The sequence below is a fragment of the Meles meles genome, chromosome 17 (genome assembly GCF_922984935.1).
Source record: "Meles meles chromosome 17, mMelMel3.1 paternal haplotype, whole genome shotgun sequence".
Taxonomy (NCBI): domain Eukaryota; kingdom Metazoa; phylum Chordata; class Mammalia; order Carnivora; family Mustelidae; genus Meles; species Meles meles.
The window spans coordinates 952,378-958,377 of NC_060082.1; positions in this window are offsets into that span (position 1 = coordinate 952,378).

Consider the following 6,000-nt stretch of genomic DNA (forward strand, 5'->3'; position numbering starts at 1 on the left):
AGCCGGGGGGGGGGGGGGCGCCAAACTGTCAGAGCCAACGATGGATGGCAGACACATCGGGAAATGGGCCGGAGCTGGGCGCTGAGACACAGAAGCCATCCGCGCAGCCGCCCTGGTGGACTGGGGAGAGCAGAGCCTGAGGGCCCGGGCTGGAGTCCTCGCTGCCACATCGTGGCCACGGGATCACAGGCAGGCTAACACCCTCCTAATCCTCGGCGTCCTGCTTGAGAAAATGAGAGTCCCTGTCACCGGGTGTGGAGGATTCAATGCAGGTCCACATGAGCGGGCCATCGCACCAGACCGCACGGGGGGCGGCTCAGCCCCGGGGACTGACCACATCAGGTCTTCCGTCCTGGCCAACTCTTCTCTGCTGTCCACGCTGCCTGTCCAAACCCTCCTGGTCGGGAAGCCCCAGCACCGCCCCAAGCCCCCGGCCGTAACCATGTCTTCAGAACCCAAGAGGTGGAGCCATCAGCCACTTTACAGATGAGCATACGGAGGCATTAGGCAGGTTTTAAAACTTGCCTACAGTTACTAACTAGGAATTCGTGGCGGAGCTGGGCTCCAATTCAGGTCTGTCCAACCCGAAGACTCCAGCACTTTCCATCCGTCCTGAAATCCTTATCAGTAGTATTCAGTCTTACTGATATTTATGAAACAAAGCTGTACCATACGACTCACGTCGTCGGCCCTTGGGGGCTTGTGGGCTCACGACGGAGGTGAGCTACCCTCCACCGGACGGTAACCACAGCGGAGACCCCGCAGTGTGGCCCGGACAGCAGAGTTCCCCGAAGGCAGGAGGGCAGCAGCAGCGACTTCGGGGGGCGGGGGGTCTTGAGCCACACCTTGAGCAATGGGCTCTTCCTTCAAACACTTTAGGCCGCTTTGGTCTCCAGGACCCCCTCAAGAGACGTCATGGGCTCCGTCCCAGACCACGGCAATAAGCGAGCGTTGCAAAAAAGCAAGTCAAAGAGGATTCTTGGATCCCCAGGGCACATAAAAGTTATGTCTACACGATAGTGTAGTCTCTTAAGTGTGCAAACGCGTGATGTCTGAAAAACCAAGGTATTTACGTCCAGCGGAACATACTCCATTGCAGGGCACCTGGCTGGCTCAGGCGCAAGAGCACGAAACTCCTGAGCTTAAGGTTGTACATTCAAGCCCCACCTTGGGGGTACAGGTTACTTAAAATCCTCCCCCAAAGAGAGCTTATTGCTAAGAAGTGCTAACCATCACCTGAGCCTTCGGCAAGTCATAGTCACTGATCACAGGTCATCGTAACAAAGAGAATAATGAGGAAGTTTGAAATACTGCAAAAATGGCCAAAACATGACACCGAGACACAGAGGGAGCAAATACTGTTGGAGAAACAGCACCGATAGGCTTGTCGATGCAGGCTTGCCACAAACCTTCCATTTATTAAAGAAAAAAAAGCAGTGTCTGTAAGGCACAACAGAGCAGAGAGGAGTAAATGGTGTGTGTCCGTATATAGATGCAGGCAAGCGGGCACAGGGGGGCTTCCGAGCTCAGGGAGCACGGGGAACGGGAGCAAGGGTGCTCCTCAAACCGGTGAGGGAGAGATGGGCGGTGGCCTCCAGCTGCACGCCAGGCCTGCTGCCACTTGTCCCCTCGGTCCCCTCCACTTCACCCCTGCCCACCTCCCTCTTCGCCCCCCAACAACACCACCTTCCTCCAACTCCTCCAGCAAGCTCTGTTCCTTCTGCCTGACATGCCCTTCGCTACGCCTTGATCTGAAACATCGCGTTTGCCCTTCAAGAGGTGACTCACAGGGCCTCCTTCTAGAAGGGCTCCCTGAGCTCCTCGAATCCAGACCCGAGCCCCTGCATCCACATCTTCGCACCCTGCTCTCCCCTGTGTCCCTGCCTTTACCAAGTGGTCCGGCTGTTCCCTCCTTGTGTGTCCTTCTCCTCCTCGACTGTGACCTTCTTGAGGACAGGCATGAGGTCTCCTCCAGCACTGGGTCGGCAGCTCTTGCCCATAATAGATGCTTAATAAAGATTAACTGAGCTAAACTGAGATCGAAACCCAGGAGAGGTCATTTGGAGGCAAAGAAAAGGAAGTTGTAGTACTTGCCACAACCAATAATGACCACAGTTTCCTCATCAGTAAAATGAATGAACTAGAAGAGGTCATACCTGTGATCACTAACCTGAAAATCCCAGAGTCTGTGATCTGTGGAAATTGTTACTCCAATTAAAAAAATTAATTAGTAGAACTGACCGAAAATAGGTTTAAGAAAAATAACGATTTGTGGTTAATGTGGCTGCCTCTCCCAGTAGACTGTGAACTCTATAAGCACAGAGAAGGGGGTCTCATGTTTTTTCTGTATCCCCAGAACTCAGCAAGGTGCCTGGCCATGGATATATTCGTTAAAGGTTTACTGGATGGCTAGATAGGTGAAGAGTGGATGGATGGATGGATGGACGGACAGATGGGTGCTGGGTGGATGGACGGATGATGGGTGGGTAAGTGGATGGATGGACGGATGATGGAGAGGTGGTTGGGCAGCTGGTGGGTGGGTGGATGATAGATGGGTGGATGGGTGGGTGGGTTTGTAGATGGATGGATGTGTGGACAGGTGGGCAGGTGGGTGAGTTGGGGGATGGATGATGGAGGGTTGGATGGGTGGATAAGTGGATGGACGGATGATGGACATGTGGACAGGTGGACGGGCAGGTGGATGGATGGATGGACATGTGGATGGGTAGACGAATAGAGTTTAGATATAGTGATAGATAATAGTGGGTTTTTAGAAAAGTCTGTGTATTTAAAGGATATCCTTAACCTTCCAGGGATAGACAAGATCATAAAGTCAGCGATGCCCTCCCTCAGACCCTGGAAGGCTGGAGCAGAGACAGCTCCGAACCGAACAGCTCGTTAGCCCACTCAGGCTCAGTCATTATTATGAAGCTTTGTTACTAGGTCAATTAACAATTGTTTTTAAGATTTTATTTACTTGACAGAGAGAGCACAAGTAGGCAGAGAGGCAGGCAGAGAGAGAGGGGGAAGCAGGCTCCCTGCTGAGCAAAGAGCACGATGTGGGGCTCGATCCTAGGACCCTGAGATCACGACCCGAGCCGAAGGCAGAGGCTTAACCCACTGAGCCACCCGGGCACCCCTCAATTAACGATTGTTTAAAGATTTATTCATTTATTTCAGAGAGAGAGAAAGCACGGGGAGGGGAAGAGGGAGAGGGAGAGAATCCCAAGCAGACTATTCACTGAGCACGGAGCCCAATGTGGGGCGCGACCTCATGACTCAGATCACAACCCGAGCCCAAACCACGGATCGGATGCCCAACCAGCTGAACCACCCAGGCGCCCCATTAATGCTTTACTAATAAAAGAATACCAGTGTTTGCCCAGCGCCTTCTCATAAAATAGCCCATCTCCACCCACTGGCAGCCCTGAAGGCAGACCAGAATCTACCCTCTATACTTTATGCTCTCACCCATAAACTAAATTTTAGAAAGGTTTAAGTGACTCATTTGGGTCACCAGTGAGTCGTGAATTTGAACCTGAATCCCACTGACCCCAGACCCCCACTTCTCCCACTTGAGCAGCCGTTCCCTGACCCCCGCACACAGCCCTGCTGGGATTTAAGGAGAGCGCTCAAAGCCTTCTTGGACCTGCCTCCGCTCCTGGCCCCAGTGTGACACCATCTCCCTCTTCTGAATTCCCTTCACACTTTCCTCCTACCTTTCTGGAGACACTTTTCACCTCCTGCCTTGTCTTAGAGTTCTCTGTGTTCGTGTCTTTTCTCTGTGCGTTTTAACTCGCACCACGAGCCCCTGGGGGACCGACGCTATGGCACGAATTGTAGCGCACGCGCACACCGGCTCTGCACCCCGCACGCCGCACCCAAACCGCACACTGAAGCCATGAGATGCGAGACTCGGCGCCCTCTGGCCGGACATGCGGCTCGCCCCTTCCCAGCCGGTCAGCGAAGCCCCCTGTCAGTGCTTCTCCGTCTGAGCCCCCAAGTGGTCAGAGCCTGGGGGAGGCCTCTCCCCTCTGAAGTCCACCCACGCTTCCCCAGGCCGGGCTGAGCGAGGGAGCCACCGCGGCCCCTGCAAGTCCCTGCCTGCTGTGGGAGCGGAGGCCCCTCCGGCGTGTAGGTGGAGGGATGCAGATGCCTGGGTGGAGGACCGGAACCTTGTCTGGGTCTGACAATAATGGGGACATACAGGCTCACAGCCCACACCCGGGTGCACGGGGTGGGGGGTGCGTGCTCTGTGCGTGCGTGGGTGGCTTCAGCCAGCCAGAGGGGTCAGCCCTGTACCCCCTTCTACAGAGGAGCAAACCCAGCTGAGGCTTGTTCTCGGAGGAGGCAAGTCGCCCCGCCCGAAGCCAGGTGTGCCCGCTCATGGGTCCCCCCACTCCCGCCACCACCAATGCTGGGCCCCTGCCCCTGCTCAGCTTCGGGGACCCTCCCTCAGGCAGAAGAGCCGGGGGTGGGGGGGGCCTTCAGAGCAGCCCTGCGGGGGCCCATCTGGCAGAGGCTGTGAAGCTGTCCTTGCGTGGGGGGCGCCCTGAGGACAGAGCGGGGCCACCAGGCACCACCTAGGCTGGAAGCCTGACACCTCTGGTTCCCGCCGACGGCCCATGGGCCGGTGCGTGTGCCCCTCAGAGCCAACAGAGCTGGGCCCGTCCACGCCTCCTTGCACAACCGGTCTGGGAAAGTCGAGATACACTTTTTAGGGCTTCTCCTGACCGGTCCTGCGCAGTGCTGCTGTGAAAACTTGCGGTTCTGTCCGCATGGGTCAGTCCAGATGTCACGTTTATTTACTTGACAGGTCAAGGGTCAAGTGCAAGGTGCTGATGGCGCGTGGGGCTGCGAACGGCCAACACTTCGTCACTGTGATGTTCTGCCAGGCCCACCAGGAGCCAGTAGGGGTGCCCCGAATTTGCAAACTAGGAAATGCTGCCCACGGGAACTGGGCCAGGGCGAGGACCTTGTGGGCTTCTGGAGGCGGAGGGAAGGCCCATGTAGGTCCCTGCCCAGCCAGGACACAGCAGCCGGGCCTCCTCCCTGGAGTCTGGTAAGGGGCAAAGGGCCGCATATCCAGGACTGAGTGGGCAGAGAGAGCAGGTCGCCAGCCCGCCCTGGGTCCGCGGGGTTGCCCGCTGCCAGCCCACTCGGCTCTGTTCCACCCAGCAGGGATGAAGCCTCAAGGGCGGGGGGAGGGGCGCGATTTGTGTCTGTTTTGTTCACCACGGAATCCCCAGGGCCTGGAACGCCGCCTGGTTTAGAGTGGGCTCCCGGCCCCAGTCCCAAAAGCTCAGAGAGAAAAATCACCTCCAACAGTTTCACAGACCCAGAGCACGGCCCTGAGCTCGGGCAGCACCCCCGCCCCGCAGTGGTCAGGGAGCCGGAGCCCTCAGAACCTGCCACAGCCCGGTGTGGCCGCCAGCCTGCCGTGGGGCCGGGGGCCGCTAAAGCAGGAGGGGCCTGGGGTCTCCCCGCCCAGCTCTGGCTCTGAGAGGAGAGCCTGGCCCCACCTGGGCGCGGCCCCACCTGGGCGCGGCCCCACCTGGGCGCGGCCCCACCTGGGCGCGGCCCCACCTGGGCGCGGCCCCACCTGGGCGCGGCCCCACCTGGGCGCGGCCCCACCTGGGCGCGGCCCCACCTGGGCGGGTTGGCGAGGGCTGTGGCGCCCTCTGCTGGTGACCGGTGCGCGCGGCCCCGCTCTGCAGAGCCCGGAGCGGCGCCCAGACCCCAGACCCAGCCGCCCGCCCTCACTTTCCGCCTCCTTCCGCGGGGCCCGGGGCTCGGCTGGTGCAGGATCCACCCTGGGGAACACTCCCAAGGGTCACCCTCCGCCCAGATCAGCCCCGCGACCACCCCAGGGTGCGGCGGGACGAGGCCTCGGAAGGGGAGGGGGCGGAGCGGCGGGGCGGCCTCGAGCCGCCCCGCCCCCTCCGCGCCCCGCACTTCGCGGTGAATGATGCGGGAGGACGGACCCCGCCTCGCCTCCCT